This window comes from Triticum aestivum, chromosome 3B (genome assembly GCF_018294505.1).
Source record: "Triticum aestivum cultivar Chinese Spring chromosome 3B, IWGSC CS RefSeq v2.1, whole genome shotgun sequence".
Taxonomy (NCBI): domain Eukaryota; kingdom Viridiplantae; phylum Streptophyta; class Magnoliopsida; order Poales; family Poaceae; genus Triticum; species Triticum aestivum.
In genome coordinates, this window is record NC_057801.1 from 665681093 (window position 1) to 665698798 (window position 17706).

A 17706-nucleotide genomic window follows, 5' to 3' on the forward strand; every position below is an offset into this window, starting at 1 on the left:
TTTTAGAGTTCCATAAGTATTTGAGAGTTACTGGTTGCTACAGACTGTTCTGTTTTTGACAGATTCTGTTTTTCGTGTGTTGTTTGCTTATTTTGATGCATCTATGGCTAGTATGTAGGGTATGAACCATAGATAAATTGGAATATAGTAGGTTTAACACCAATATAAATAAATAATGAGTTCATTACAGTATCTTATGTGGTGTTTTTTCTTTCTTGCACTAACGGAGCTTATGAGATTTCCTGTTGAGTTTTGTGTTGTGAAGTTTTCATGTTTTGGGTAAAGATTTGATGGATTATGGAATAAGGAGTGGCAAGAGCCTAAGCTTGGGGATGCCCATGGCACCCCAATATATTCAAGGATAACCAAAATCCTAAACTTGGGGATGCCCCAGAAGGCATCCCCTCTTTCGTCTTCGTCTATCGGTAACTTTACTTGGAGCTATATTTTTATTCGCCACATGATATGTGTTTTGCTTGGAGCATCTTGTATGATATTAGTCTTTGCTTTTTATTTTTCCACAATCATCCTTGCTGTACACACCTTTTGGGAGAATCCCACTTGATTTATAATTTATTAGGATACTCTATGTGCTTCACTTATATCTTTTGAGCTAGATAGTTTTGCTCTATGTGCTTCACTTGTGTTTTCTAAAGCACGGCAGTGGCCTAATTTTGAAGAAATTGTTGATCTCTCATGCTTCACTTATATTATTTTGGGAGTCTTTTAGAACAGCATGGTATTTTCTATGGTTATAAATTTGGTCCTAGAATGATGAGCATCCAAGTTGGGTATAATAAAAACTATCATAGAAAGTGCATTAAACACTAGGATCAATTTGATGCTTGATAATTGTTTTGAGATATAAAGGTAGTAATGTTGGAGTCATGCTAGTTGGGTAATTATGAAACTAAGAAATACTTGTGTTGAAGTTGGCAAGTCCCGTAGCATGCATGTATGGTAAAAGTCGTGTGACAAATTTGTTGCATGGGGTGCTCTTTTAATTGTCTTCCTTATGAGTGGAGGTCGGGATCGCGCGATGGTTAACTCCTACCAACCCTTCCCCTAGGAGCATGCGTAGTAGTACTTTGCTTCGAGGGCAAGTAGAGTTTTGCAATAAGTATATGAGTTCTTTATGACTAATGTGAGTCTATGGATATACGCACACTCACCCTTCCACTTTGCTAGCCTTTATTATGCCGCGCAACTTTCACCGGTATCATGCACCCATTATTTACCTTCCTCAAAACAGCCACCATACCTACCTATTATAGCATTTCCATAGCCATTCCGAGAGATATTGCCATGAAACTTTCCACCGTTCCGTTTATTATGACACGTTCCATCATTGTCATATTGCTCTTTGCATGATCATGTAGTTGACATCGTATTTGTGGCAAGGCCACCTTCATAATTTTTCATACATGTCACTCTTGATTCATTTCATATCCCGGTACACCGTCGGAGGCATTCATATAGAGTCATGTTTTGTTCTAAGTATTGAGTTTTAATTCTTGAGTTATAAATTGATAAAAGTGTGATGATCTTCATTATTAGAGCATTGTCCTAAGTGAGGAAAGGATGATGAATACTATGATTCCCCCACAAGTCTGGATGAGACTTCGGACTTTAAAAAAAAGAAAAAAAAGAGGCCAAAGAGCCCACAAAATAAAAAAGAGGCCAAAGAGCCCATCATCAAAAAAATGAGAGAAAAAGAGAGAAGGGACAATGCTACTATCTCTTTTCCACATTTGTGCTTCAAAATAGCACCATGATCTTCATGATAGAGAGTCTCCTATGTTGTCACTTTCATATACTAGTGGGAATTTTTCATTATAGAACTTGGCTAGTATATTCCAATGATGGGCTTCCTCAAAATGCCCTAGGTCTTCGTGAGCAAGCAAGTTGGATGCACACCCACTTAGTTTCTTTTGTTGAGCTTTCATATGTTTATAGCTCTAGTGCATCCATTGCGTGGCAATCCCTACTCACTCACATTGATATCAATTGATGGGCATCTCCATAGCCCGTTGATACGTCTAGTTGATGTGAGACTATCTTCTCCCTTTTTGTCTTCACAACCACCACCATATACCACATATAGTGCTATGTCCATGGCTTGCGCTCATGTATTGCGTAAGAGTTGAAAAAGCTGAAGCGCTTTAAAAAGTATGAACCAATTGCTTGGCTAAAACCGGGGTTGTGCATGATGGGAGTTTTTTGTGTAATGAAAATGAAGCATGGCCTAACTATATGATTTTGTAGGGATACGCTTTCTTTGGCTATGCTATTTTGATAAGACATGATTATTTGTTAGTATGCTTAAAGTATTACTATTTTTATGTTTTATAAGATTTTATCTTGAATCGTTTGGATCTGAACAATCATGCCACAATAAAGAAAATTACATTGAGAATTATGCTAGGTAGCATTCCACATCTAAAATTCTATTTTTATCATTTACCTACTCGAGGACAAGCAGGAATTAAGCTTGGGGATGCTTGATACGTCTCCAATGTAGCTATAATTTTTGATTGTTCCATGCTATTATATTACCTGTTTTGGGTGTTTATGGGCTTTACTTTACACTTCAATATCATTTTTGGGACTAACCTACTAACCGAAGGCCCGGCCCGAATTGTTTTTTTGCCTATTTGAGTGTTTCAAAGAAAAGGAATTGAAAGTTCAACTATCCCTAGGTGGTTTTGGTAATTCATAACAACATATAGCTCATTGAGCTAATACTATTCCAAGACAAATATTTCAGGAAAGCTCAATGAATGGCATGGCATGGATGATGAAAGTGGATCCCTCAAAATACTAAGGACAAAAGGATTGGCTCAAGCTCAAAAGCTCAAGACTCTACATTTTATATTTTAGTGATACAAGATCACATTGAGTCTATAGGAAAAGCCAATACTATCAAGGAGGGATGAGGTGTTGCTTGATGAGTTTCTTGCTTCAAGTGCTTAGTGATATGCTCCAAAAACCCTCAACTACTTTCTCATATCCACATATGACCTAAACCTAAAGTCAAACTCGGCCCCACCGATTCTTTCTATCCGGCGCCACCGAGTTCAGATGTCATAGCCACTGCCACAAACCCTAGGCAAATCGGTCTCACCGATAGGGATCTCGATCTCACCGAGATGGGATTGTAATCTCTCTGTTTCCCTTCGTAACATTTTGGTCTAACCGAAGTGAGCGATCGGTCCCACCGAGATTGCAATGTAAACTCTCTGTTTCCCTTTCGTAACATTTCGGTCTCACCAAAAAGAGCGAATCGGTCCCACTGAGTTTACCTGACCAACTCTCTGGTTAGCTAATTACCAAAATTGGTCTCACCGAGTTTGTGTAATCGGTCTCACCGAGATTACGTTATGCCCTAACCCTAACCACATCGGTCCTACCGAGTCGCATGTCGGTCCCACCGAAATCACTAACGGTCACTAGGTTTACTGAATCAGTTCGACCTAGTTTGTTGATTCGGTCCCACCGAGATTGGTAAATTGTGTGTAACGGTTAGATTTTGTGTGGAGGCTATATATACCCTCCACCTCCTCTTCATTCGTGGAGAGAGCCATCAGAACAAACCTACACTTCCAGCTTACCATTTCTGAGAGAGAACTACCTACTCATGTGTTGAGGCCAAGATATTCCATTCCTACCATATGAATCTTGATCTCTAGCCTTCCCCAAGTTGCTTTCCACTCAAATCTTCTTTCCACCAGATCCAAATCCTATGAGAGAGAGTTGAGTGTTGGGGAGGCTATCATTTGAAGCACGAGAGTAAGGAGTTCATCATCAACACACCATTTGTAACTTCTTGGAGAGTGGTGTCTCCTAGATTGGCTAGGTGTCACTTGGGAGCCTTGGTCAAGTAGTCTAATCACCCCGCATCTAGACATACTTCAAGGTCCTACAAGTGGTATCAGAGCCTTGGTCTCCATTTGCTTTGATTTCCATAGCTTTTGGTGGTCATAGCCTTGGTTTCACAACCTAGGAGAGTATGGCGTATAGCGAGGGAAATTATCACTGTAGAGGTCCTTACTTTGATGGTACTAATTTTTCTAGTTGGAAGCATAAGATGAAAATGGATATTCTTGGACATAACCCCGCCGTTTGGGCTATTGTGTGTATCGGCTTGCAAGGTGAATTCTTTGATGGGAGGGAACCAAACCGTGAGGCTAGTGTGGATGAATTGAAGATGCTGCAATATAGCGCTCAACCTTGTGATATCCTCTTCAACGGATTGTGCCCCGAAGAATTCAACAAAATCAGCCGTCTTGAGAATGCAAAGGAAATTGGGATACTTTGATTGATATGCACGAAGGTACCAACTTCGTCATGGAATCCAAGTTGGATGTGCTCCAAAGTCAGCTTGACAAGTTCAAAATGAAGGATGGTGAAGGTGTCGCTGAAATGTACTCTAGGCTTGCTCTTATCACAAATGAGATTGCGGGCTTAGGAAGTGAAGAGATGACCGACAGATTCATTATCAAGAAGATCCTAAGAGCATTGGATGGAAAATATGATACCGTGTGCACATTGATCCAAATGATGCCCAATTACAAGAATCTCAAGCCAACGGAGGTCATTGGAAGAATTGTTGCTCATGATATGTCACTCAAGGATAAGGAGGAACTTCACAACAAGTTAAGTGGTGCTTACAAAGCCACATGTGAATCCCCTACATCATCAAGTGAGAAACAAACCTTCAATGAAGGGTTGAGCTTAATGGTGAAGAACTTCAACAAATTCTACAAGAGTAGAAGCAAAGAAAGAAGCTCCAAGTCAAGGTCTTACAATGACAAAAGATCTTCCAGTCGAGAGCGAAATTGCTACAATTGTGGGAGACCTGGACACTATTCCAATGAGTGTACGGTACCCTACAAAAGAAGAGAAGATTCTCCCAAGAGAAGAAGTAAAAGAGAAGAATCACCGCCAAGAGAGAGAAGGAGTAGAGATGATTGTTATGAACAAAGAACATCCCGGAGAAGCAAGGATTCAGAAAGGAAGGACAAGTCATCAAAGAGCTACACAAAACGAAGACATTAAGCTCATGTTGGTGAATGGGTATCCGGTTCCGACTTTGAACATCACTCTGAGAGAAGCTATCACTCTGACTCCGAACATACTCAAGATGAAGGTGTTGCCGGTCTAGCACTTGTGTCGACCAACTCCTACGATATATTTGATTCACCAAATGAAGGAATTGGAAGATGCTTCATGGCTAAAGGCCCTAAGGTAACTCACCCCGAGTATGTTGATTTCAATAGTGATGAATATGACTTGTTAGGTGATGATGATTTACTTATTGACAACTCTAGTGATGAATACTATGATGAAACTTCAATTAATCATGCTAAACAAGATAAAACGAATGACAATGATAAGGAGAAGATTGAGCTTCTAACTAAAGAACTAAACACTCTTAAGTTAGCTCATGAAACTATCTTAGGAGATCATCGAGAACTTTTGAGGACTCATGAGAAGTTATGCTTTAAAAAGCTCAATCTTGAGCAAGAGCACGAGTTCTTAAAAGCAATCAATGATGATCTTCGTAAGAAAAGTTCTTCTTACATTGTCAAGCGTTTACTCTTATCTACTTACATGCCTCAAGTCACGTCTAGTAACAAGAACAAGAAGGATTCTTCCTCTAGTAGTAACAACAATCATGCTAAATCCAATATTGTTGCTTCTAGTAGTTCTATTGATTCCACTAATGATTCTCTTAGCCAAGTTACACTTGAGCAAGAAAATAGCTTATTGATGGGAATTATAGAGAAAGGTGTTTACAAGAGCCTTGCCGGGAGTAAGCAATTCGAGGAAATTGTACGCAAGCAAGGAAGGCACCGGAAGAATCAAGGTGTTGGTTTTGAACGAAAGTTCAATGCCAATGGAGTTGAGTGGGAAGAAGATCAATACCCCAAGACGAAGTTTGTTCCTCAACAAGAGAAGTATGATCCTACTTCCTTCAAAGGAACACAAGCTCAAGATGATCTTCCACCACAAGACCACAAGCACAAAGGCAAGGACACGCTTCAAGAGGAGATTGATGCATTTGAAGAAGCTCCTAAGGCCTTGGTCAAGTGGGTTCCCAAGACTACGTCAAGTTCTACTTCATCAAGCACGACTACAACTCCAAGGATTCCCATCAAGATGATGTGGATCCCGAAGAAGAAGAACTAGAGAGTTCTTGAGGGTGACTCCGCCAACATTCTTCACTCAAATCATTATGGCAAGGAAAAGTGCAATCAACTTCCATATCTTGCACTAGTTCAAGGAGTCACAAACCCTCATGTTGGTAAGGCAAGGGACAAGGTAACCTAATGCTTTCATGGACATCATCTTCTGTGTGCATCACTCTATGTGTATGGATATACTTGTTTGCTCCTTGTGGGACTAACCCATGTAGGTATTGAAAGTGCAACTCACTCCAAAGGATAGCTCCAAATGATCTACATCAACATTGAGCATCCACATCTTCAGCACCTACGTGAAGTCATCATCGACAAAACCCAAGGTTAGTTCATCCCTCTAAGGGGGGATCTCACATCTAGGGGGAGCTTAACTCTAAGAATTGAGTCAAAGCAACTCTAATGATGTGAACACATCAATGTATTATGTAAAAGTGGAAACCCCACTTGAGCTTAAACGATGAGTATGACCTATGATCAAATGTTCTCATTTGACTCCTAAGTCAATATACTCATATATAGATGACCTAGTCATCGCCAATTGTTTGATAGATGCTAGAATTGGTTGTGCATGCTTTCCCACATATTTCATTTGCCATTTTATTGTGTGAGCATGTTGGTTGCATATTTAACTCATTCGAGGACATCCACTTGTTGCTTTGATTGATTGGCTTCTTTTTCTTTTGCCAAGTGGATGAACAAGAATGCCTAAGAACCTTCTCTAGTTATCTATGTTTTTCTTGTCTCAAACTCTATTCATGCTACATCACAAAATTTGATCAAGTCAGATTCGAACCACTTTGTGTGAGGAGCACTCGGAGTCCCCAATTCATCATGGACTTAAACTTCCAAAACTTCTTTGTGTGTTTCGGTCTGACCGATTCTTCCATTTCGGACATACCAAGATCACTAAGTCGATCTAGGTTTTCAATCTCGGTGCAACCGATTTGAAATTTTCGGTCTCACTGAGTTTCTGTAACTGTGAACAGTTATGCATCTCGGTGCCACCGAGTTGTTCCACTCGGTCACACCGACAGGGTCGGGCTATATATACACACGGGCAAAAATTTGGAAAACTTCTTCAAACCCCTTCGCTCGGACATAGCTCGCTCTGCCTCCTAGGTCTCCGAATCATCGACTTCATCGCCAGCCGCCTCCAGTAGCTGGTCTCCGCCGCTGTCAACGGAATTCATCCCCACCGTTACCGCCGTAGCGAGTTCATCGCCAAACTAGGGTATGGAATCGATCATAGTGCTATCCTCGTCCGATTCCTAGCACATTGTGTTCATTATGTTTCTTGCCATGATTGAAATGCATCTATCCAGTCAAAACAATTCTTAGAATAGATGAGATTTGAAAATTTAGGGTTAGGTTTCCGCCGAAACCATCTCGGACCCACTGAGTTGAAAAACTCGGTTCCACCGATTCGGCAAACGCCATTGCACAAGTGATTCTCGGTCTGACCGAGAATTGCAAATCGGTGTGACCAATTTTAGAACTCAGTGAAACCCTAGCAGTCTCGGTTCCACCGAACTGTGACTCAGTCTGACCGAGATCACTGGTTTAGGTTCCAAAAGTTGCTTCGGTATCACCGAGTTTGCAAATCGGTTGATCCGTAATGCTTTCTGTGGAAAACTAAAACTAAGTTTTTGAATCATTCTTTTGCAAAAAATCTCTGCATTTTGTGATGCTCATCCATTCTATCTCATCTATAACTATTCACAGGGTCAGCAGTCAGTGTTTTCAGCATGTCAGACCAAAGTGACAGCCAGAACAGGGAAGAAGAGCAGATTCACATGAGTGAGGGTACTAGTCCCTCTAGTTCCTCAGATGAAGGCAGCAAGAGCACTCCTAGCAATTTGCCCAAAGCAGCCACAAGAGCCAGAAGGAAGAGAACCTCAGACTCTGAGGATGAGGACTATGTGGCAGCTGAAGATGAGGCTACTTCCAAGAAGGTAGTGCTCAAGAAGGAGTATGGCTCAGCTAAGTCCACAAAGCCTGGACTGAATAGGAAGGTCCCTACCAAGAGGACACCTATGCTGAAGGTTAGAGGATCAACACAAAAACCTGATCCCAAAGAGCCAGCTGCAGAAGGAAAGAAGAGAAAGGAAAGGGTCAGAAAGACCATGGCCAGAGTTGTTGGACAACCTTCCATGATGGAAGAGGAGGAGGAAGAAGAGGTTGCTGCACCAGCACCCAAGGCACAAAAGCTGATGGGTGATGCTATAAGGTCAGGGGCTGCATCATCAAAGCCCAAGGAAGCACCCAAAGTTGCCTCCAAGGCCAAGTCTGCACCTAAGAGGAATACCAGGAGCATACCAGATGCTGAGAAGAACAAGGTCCCAGTGCCTGAAGTTGCTGCTGAGGAAGATGATGAAGGAAAATTTCTGAGGAAGCTGAAACCCAAGATTCCATACCACAATGATGCTCATCTAGTGGCTGAGAATATGAAGCCGAGGAAGGATGCAGGGCTCAGGCAGTGGAGATTGTTTGATCCATATGAAATCAGAAGAAGAACTGTTGTTGATTACAGGTTCCACACTAAAGAACAGTAGGACTTTTATGAGACTGTGCTGTTGGACAAGAAGCCCATAGTTTGTGATATGAGGTGGGTAGACTGGAAATACATGAAGGAAAATGAGGATCACTACCCAGGAGTATTTGACAGCTTTAAGGCTTGTGGAGTTGATGAGTTTGTTGGACAGAAGTTCACAAACTGGAATGATGAGCTAGTTATGCAATTCTACTCCACAGCTCACTTTTATCCTGATGGCAAAATAGTCTGGATGTCTGAAGGTACAAGGTACCAATCAACTATTGAGGAATGGGAAAATCTGATCAATGCCCCAGAGGAGAAAGAAGATGACTTGGATGTTTACTCCAAGAAGAAGAAGGATCACAATTCTATGTCACACATGTACAAGGAGATCCCAGACAAGGCACTTGAGACTTTCAAGTTTGGGTCTGTCCATTTTCTTTTGTCAGGGCTGCCAACGATCAACTGGATCCTAAGGCACACTCTGTTGCCCAAGTCAGGTGACCACAACATGATCAGAGGGCATGCCATTAATATGCTACACATATTTGATGTGCCACAGAAATTCAAGGTCATGAGCCTCATAGTTGAGACTATCAATAGGACAGCAGCAGACCAGAAGAGAAGTTGTGGATTTGCCCCACAAATCCAAGAGCTGATCAACTCAAAGATGGGCACAGGCAAATACCTATTGGATAAGGAACAATTTGTTATCTATCCAGATTTTGAGGACAATCAAGTTGTCATGAATGAGAATGAACCATCATCAGTGCAAGCTCAAGAGAAGAAGGAGAAAGCAAAGAAGGAGAAGGCTGCCAAGATGCCAACTTAGGTGGTTTTGGTAATTCACAACAACATATAGCTCATTGAGCTAATACTATTCCAAGACAAATATTTCAGGAAAGCTCAATGAATGACATGGCATGGATGATGAAAGTGGATCCCTCAAAATACTAAGGACAAAAGGATTGGCTCAAGCTCAAAAGCTCAAGACTCTACATTTTATATTTTAGTGATCCAAGATCACATTGAGTCTATAGGAAAAGCCAATACTATCAAGGAGGGATGAGGTGTTGCTTGATGAGTTTCTTGCTTCAAGTGCTTAGTGATATGCTCCAAAAACCCTCAAGTACTTTCTCATATCCACATATGACCTAAACCTAAAGTCAAACTCGGCCCCACCGTTTCTTTCTATCCGGCGCCACTGAGTTCACATGTCATAGCCACTACCACAAACCCTAGGCAAATCGGTCTCACCGATAGGGATCTCGGTCTCATCGAGATGGGATTGTAATCTCTCTGTTTCCCTTCGTAACATTTTGGTCTAACCGAAGTGAGCGATCGGTCCCACCAAGATTGCAATGTAAACTCTTTGTTTCCCTTTCGTAACATTTTGGTCTCACCGAAAAGAGCGAATCGGTCCCACCGAGTTTACCTGACCAACTCTCTGGTTAGCTAATTACCAAAATCGGTCTCACCGAGTTTGTGTAATCGGTCTCACCGAGATTACGTTATGCCCTAACCCTAACCATATCGGTCCTACCGAGTTGCATGTCGGTCCCACCGAAATCACTAACGGTCACTAGGTTTACTGAATCGGTCCGATTGAGTTTGTTGATTCGGTCCCACCGAGATTGGTAAATTGTGTGTAACGGTTAGATTTTGTGTGGAGGCTATATATACCCCTCCACCTCCTCTTCATTCGTGGAGAGAGCCATCAGAACAAACCTACACTTCCAACTTACCATTTCTGAGAGAGAACTACCTACTCATGTGTTGAGGCCAAGATATTCCATTCCTACCATATGAATCTTGATCTCTAGCCTTCCCCAAGTTGCTTTCTACTCAAATCTTCTTTCCACCAGATCCAAATCCTATGAGAGAGAGTTGAGTGTTGGGGAGACTATCATTTGAAGCACGAGAGCAAGGAGTTCATCATCAACACACCATTTGTTACTTCTTGGAGAGTGGTGTCTCCTAGATTGGCTAGGTGTCACTTGGGAGCCTCTGAAAAGATTGTGGAGTTGAACCAAGGAGTTTGTAAGGGCAAGGAGATCGCCTACTTTGTGAAGATCTACCGCTAGTGAGGCAAGTCCTTCATGGGCGACGACCATGGTGGGATAGACAAGGTTGCTTCTTCGTGGACCCTTCTTGGGTGGAGCCCTCCGTGGACTCGCGCTACCGTTACCCTTCATGGGTTGAAGTCTCCATCAACGTGGATGTACGATAGCACCACCTATCGGAACCACGGCTCAAAAATCACCGTGTCTCCAAATTTCGTTTGAAATCTCCAAACCCTTCCCTTTACTTTCTTGCAAGTTGCATGCTTTAATTTCCTTCGCTCATATACTCTTTGCATGCTTGCTTGAATTGTATGAAGATTGCTTGACTTGTGCTAAGATAGCTAAAATCTGCCAAAGACTAAAATTGGGAAAAGGATAATTTTTTAATTGGTCAAGTAGTCTAATCACCCCCCCTCTAGACATACTTCAAGGTCCTACAGGAATATCAAACGGAGTCCAAATGGAATGAAACCTTTGGGAGCGATCTTTTTGGAACAAAAATGATCCAGAGGACTTGGAGTGGAAGTCAAGAAACAAGTGAGGCGTCCACGAGGATGCCCGACGCGCCCCTACAGGTGGGCGCGCCCCCACCCTCGTGGGCCCCTCGAGCGTCCACCGACCTAATTCTTCCTCCTATATATACCCATATACCCTGAAAACATCATAGGCAACCACGAAAAACTATTTCCACTGCCGTAACCTTCTGTATCCACGAGATCCCATCTTGGAGCCTTTGCCGGTGCTCCACCGGAGGGGGAATCGAACATGGAGGGCCTCTACATCATATCCAAAGCCCTTCCGATGAGTTGTGAGAAGTTTACCATAGACCTTCGGGTCCATAGTTATTAGCTAGATGGCTTCTTCTCTCTCTTTGAATCTCAACACAAAGTTCTCCTCGATCTTCTTGGAGATCTATTCGATGTAACTCTTTTTGTGGTGCGTTTGTCGAGATCTGATGAATTGTGGGTTTATGATCAAGTTTATCTATGAGAACTATTTGAATCTCCTCTGAATTCGTTTATGTGTGATTAAGTTATCTTTGCAAGTCTCTTCGAATTATCAGTTTGGTTTGGCCTACTAGATTGATCTTTCTTGCAATGGGAGAAGTGCTTAGCTTTGGGTTCAATCTTGCGGTGTCCTTTTCCAGTGACAGCAGTGGCAGAAAGGCACGTATTGTATTGTTGCCATCGAGGATAAAAAGATGGGGTTTATATCATATTGCATGAGTTTGTCCCTCTACATCATGTCATCTTTCTTAATGCGTTACTCTGTTCTTCATGAACTTAATACTCTAGATGCATGCTGGATAGCGGTCGATGTCTGGAGTAATAGTAGTAGATGCAGGAAGGAGTCAGTCTACTTGTCATGGACGTGATGCCTATATACATGATCATGCCTAAATAATCTCATAATTATTCGCTTTTCTATCAATTGCTCGACAGTAATTTGTTCACCCACCGTAATGCTTATGCTATCTTGAGAGAAGCCACTAGTGAAACCTATGCCCCCCAGGTCTATCTTCTATCATATAAGCTTTGAATCTACTTTTATTTGCATCTTTACTTTTCCAATCTATATCATAAAAATACCAAAAATATATATTTCTTATCATATTATCTCTATCAGATCTCACTTTCGCAAGTGGCTGTGAAGGGATTGACAACCCCTTTATTGCGTTGGTTGCGAGTTCTTGTTTGTTTGTGTAGGTGCATGGGACTTTTGAGGAGCCTCCTACTGGATTGATACCTTGGTTCTCAAAAACTGAGGGAAATACTTACGCTACTATTGCGGCATCACCCTTAGCTCTTCAAGGAAAACCAACACAATCTCAATACGTAGCAGATGTCCCATTTCATTCCATCCCACCAAAATAGCTATTGAAGATCTTCGTACATTTTAGTGCCGCCTGGGTGTATCAAATATGAGGATTCGTGTGCTTCTGCCAAAATTTTCTTCCTCAAATCTGCTTGCTCAGGTATGCATATCCTTCCTTGGAACCTGAGTGTACCTAGTGCATCCTTTGAGAAATCCTGAGACTTGCCTTCATGCAGACGTTTGAGATATCCTTGCAGAATCTTGTTGTCAGCCTATGCCATGCGAATCTCCTATTCTAGAGTAGGATTTACTTCCATAATATTTGCAAGACCGGACTTTACAATTACCAAGTTGAGCTGAGCGATCTCTTGCTGGAGTTCTGGAGGCAAAGATTCCATCATGGCGCTTAAACTGGCAGGCTTGCGACTGAGGGCATCGGCAACCACATTGGCTTTTCCTAGATGATAATTTATTCCCAGATCATAGTCCTTGACCAACTCGAGCCATCTTCCTTGTCAAAGGTTTAAGTCTGGCTGGGTAAATATATATTTGAGACTCTTGTGGTCAGTAAATATTTAACATCTCTTTCCAATGAGGTAATGTCTCTAAATCTTTTGGGAGTGCACAACAGTGTCCAGTTCCAAATCATGTGTAGGATAATTTCCTTCATGAGGTCGTAGCTGGCGAGATGTGTAAGCTACCTATCGGCATTCTGGGAACGGAGGTACCCAGACTTGCTTGCTTGCGGCCTGCAGCGCGGCTCAACCGGTAGCCCATTATGGCCAGTCTTCATCAACCAACACTCAAGACCCTTGCGAGGGGCCAAGCCTCGTGGGGCGGACGATGCAAGGCCTCCTCAAGGGCGGGCTCACCAGGCAGGATCGCGAGGAGGTGGAGAGATCAAGGCAGAGGGTACCTCGCTAGGTGCCCGTGACGCAAGCCATGACGATCAAGACCGGGCGGGCGCTAGGTGGGCGCCAGCCTGTGCAGTGTCCCCGTTTCCTCTTTGGTGCAAAGGGGGCAAGCACAGGCACGGAGTACCGAGGCATCAGGCAAAGGTTTCCATATCGGTGCAACAAGACCAAGGCCAATAGAGCGGCAAGACGGAGGTCACCATGGAGCCCAAGATGGCGTCATCACCAGTGCCTTTGGCAGGCGAAGACCACCTTTAGTCAGGGTAGCTTGCACTAGTTGTCCCCTTTCAAAATGGTCGTGTTGGCTCCCTTCCCGCTCAATATTTGGGAAGAGGACCAGGGCCTCTATAAATAGGGCTAGCCACCACAGTAGAAAGCATCTCATCTAGAGCCAACAGAGATGGATCGACTCCTCTCAAAACATGCCAAGCACAAGAAAACCTCTCCTCGCGAGGCTGTTCTTCCTCTGAACTGTTCATCATCAGCCCAAGAGGCAATCCACCACACCACACACTAGATTAGGGTATTACACCACAACGGTGGCCCGAACCAGTATAAACCTTGTGTCTCTTGTGTTGTTCATCGATCTAGCTTAGAAACTGCGGTGAGGCTGAGGGCGTGTTTCGGTAGGGAGAGATCTTCATGCGCACCCCAGAGTTCGAACCTTAAGGGTTTTGCTGGAACCCGATATCCAACATTTGGCGTGCCAGGTAGGGGTGCGCCGGAGCTCTTCTTTCCGTCGGCCCGTTCTCCACCAGCACCGCGCTTCGCCCTCATGGCGGGCATCGCGCCTCCGGCTCCGACGACCGGCGCTAGCACTGGGGCCAGGGGGCTCCGAGCCTTGGCCCCCGCCCTGCGGCAGGTGCAGTGGCCGCACAAGTTCAAGCCAGAGATGCCGCCGCGCTACGACGGCGCGGCGGACCCGCTGGCTTTCCTGATGGCGTACGAGGAGGCCGTCCTCAAGGCCGGAGGCGACGACAGGGTCATTGCCAACTGGTTTCCCATGGCCCTCATCAGCGTCCCACGCGTTTGGCTGCTCAACCTGCCAACATCTTCTGTGGCCTCCTGGGAGAAGCTGCGCGATCTCTTCCTCACCAACTACGCGACACCGGCGCCCCCGGTCGTCGCAGCTCTCCTGGGCGGCTCGCAAGCGCCACCCTCAGACCACCACACCAAGCCGTTCTTTTGCCAGATCGGCCCCGCCCTCGCGTAGCAAGGAGATCCCCTGGGTTGGACGGCACCCAAGGCTGACTTGACCTTCAACTCGGACGATCACCCCGTCAACACCGCCTGCTCGGGCGCGCTCTCGATGCTTTGCATGCCCACCATCTGCCAGGTGACCGTAACCAAAACCCTCATTGACGGCGGCACCGGCCTCAACGTGCTCTCGGTGGAGGCGTTCAGCCTCCTCCATGTACCGCTGGAACGGCTCCGACCAAGCAAGCCCTTCTCAGGCGTCGGAGGCGGTTCCTCCAGCTCCCTGGGGAAGATCCACCTCCCTGTGACCTTCGGCACCCATGACAATTTCCGCACGGAGCTGGTCGACTTCGACATCGCCCACATCGGCCTCCCATACAACGCCATCCTCGGATACCCTGCCTTGGCTCAGTTCATGGCAGCAACCCACCCGGCCTACAACCTCATGAAGATGCCCGGGAGTAGCAGCGTCCTCACCGTGGCTGGCGATACCAAGGATGCTCTGTTGGCGCTCAAGCTCGCCCTCAAGACCGCCTCGGTAGGGCAGCCTGCCGGCGCGGACACCTCCAAGGCCAAGGGGGCTGCACCGACCAAGAAGAAGCAGTTGTTCACTCAGGACAAGGCGGAGACCAAGAAGGTGCCAGTTGAGGAGGACGGGTCCTCAGGCGCCACCTTCACCATAGGTGCCAACCTCGACCTCGACCAAGAGGAGGCGCTGGTGAAGTTCCTATGCTTGAACAAGGATGTGTTCGCGTGGGAACCCAAGCAGATAGCGGGGGTCCCAAGGGAGGTGATTGAGCATCACCTGGAATGTGTGCCCTAATGTACGCCCCGTGAAGCAGAAGGCAAGGCGGCAGTCCACTGATAAGCATGCCTTCATCGTCCAAGAAACCCGTAAGCTAGAGGTAGCAGGTGTTATTCGCGAGGTTCGCTACCCCAAATGGCTGGCAAACCCCATTGTCGTGCCAAAAAGGGAGGAAAGGAGCGCATGTGTGTCAACTTCACCAACCTCAACAATGCCTGCCCTCAAGATCCGTTCCCACTCCCCCGCATCGACCCAATTGTTGACTCCACCGCCGAATGCGACCTACTATGTTTCTTGGATGCGTTTTCGGGTTATCACCAAATCAAGATGGCGGTGGAAGACGTGGAGAAGACAGCCTTCCTGACCCCATGTGGGGTGTACTGCTACACCTGCATGCCGTTCGAGTTGCACAACGCGGGCGCAACTTTCCAGCGGCTGATGCACATCGCCTTAGGCCGGCAACTCATGAAAAACGCTGAGGCTTACGTCGACGACATTGTGGTGAAGTCTCGGGAGGCGAAGATGTGATCCAGGATCTGGAGGAGACCTTCGCGAGCCTCCACAAGGTGGACCTGTGACTCAACCCGGAGAAGTGCATGTTTGGCGTTCCTTCCGGTAAGCTGCTGGGCTTCCACATGTCCCACAGAGGGATCGAAGCCAACCCGGAGAAGGTCAAGGCAATTGAAGACATGGGTCCACCGCAAACCCTTAGGGAGATGCAGAAGCTCACTGGTCGCGTAACTGCGTTAGGACGCTTCATCTCCAAGCTGGGGGAGCGCGCCCTACCGTTCTTCAAGCTGATCAAGAGGAAGGGCCCATTTGAGTAGACGCGGTAGGCCAACCAAGCGTTTCAAGACCTCAAGAAATATCTGACCAGCCCTCCGGTCATGGTGGCACCGCGCCCACTCGAGTCCCTAGTGCTCTACCTCGCTGCCACTCCCTACTCTGCCAGCGCAGCTCAAGTGGTAGTTCGAGAGGAGCGCCAGGTCAAGGCTGCGTCCCGACCGGCTGCGGCCCCGGCCGCGGCGGCACAAGGCCAAGAAGGCCTCGCGAGGGCCACGACCTCGGCAGATGGAGACCAGCCTCAGCAGGAAGACGCCCCCAGGGCTGAAGAGGCCGCGCCAGGCAACCAGGCGCTAGAGGCTCCGTCGTCTCAGGAGGCCCCTCACCCTCCGGAGGGCACATACCTCGTCAGCACACCCACCCTCGTCGAGCATCCGGTGTACTTCATCAGCACGGTGTTGCGGGATGCAAGGGCACGATACCCCATGCCTCAGAAGCTCTTGCTAGCGCTCTTGGTGGCCTCGCATAAGCTGCGGCACTACTTTCAAGGTCACCCCATGAAGGTCGTCTCGGCCTACCCATTGGAAAGGGTACTTAGGAGCCCCAACTCTGCTGGAAGGGTCGCCGAATGGAACATCGAGCTACAAGCGTTTCAGTTGGAGTTCAGCACAACCAGGGTCGTCAAGGGAGCCGCACTTACAGATTTTGTGGCAAAATGGACAGAGGCACTAGAGCTCAAAGCAAGCGAGGATAGATCTCTCTACCTAGGGAGTGAGGCACCAGATGGCTGGGTCATGTACTTCGATGGAGCATTCTCGCGGCAGGGCGCGGGGGCTGGTGTAGTGCTTATATCCCCCACTCAGGACAAGCTCTATTACGCTATGCAACTCTATTTCCAGCAGGGCGAGAAGGTCTCCAACAACATAGCAGAATACGAGGGCCTCATAGCAGGCTTGAAAGCTGTAGCAGCACTGTGGGTGAAGCACCTCATCATCAAGGGCGATTCGCCGGTCCTCGTCAACTTCTCCAAGAAAGTGTACGAGCCGAAGGACGAGCACATGGAAGTGTATCTTGTGGAAGTTCGCAGGATGGAAAAGTAGTTTTGGGGGCTGGAGTTGCAGCATGTGCCCCGCAGCACCAACCAAGAGGCTGATGACATCGCCAGGAGGTCATCCAGGCGGCTGCCTCAGGAGCCTGGCGTTTTCGAGGAACAACTCTTCAAGCCCTCAGCGCCATGCTACGTCTTGAGCTTGCGTTGGTTTTCCTTGAAGAGGAAAGGGTGATGCAGCAAAGTAGCGTAAGTATGTCCTTCAGTTTTTGAGAACCAAGGTATCAATCCAGTAGGAGGCTCCTCAAAAGTCCCACGCACCTACACAAACAAACAAGAACCTCG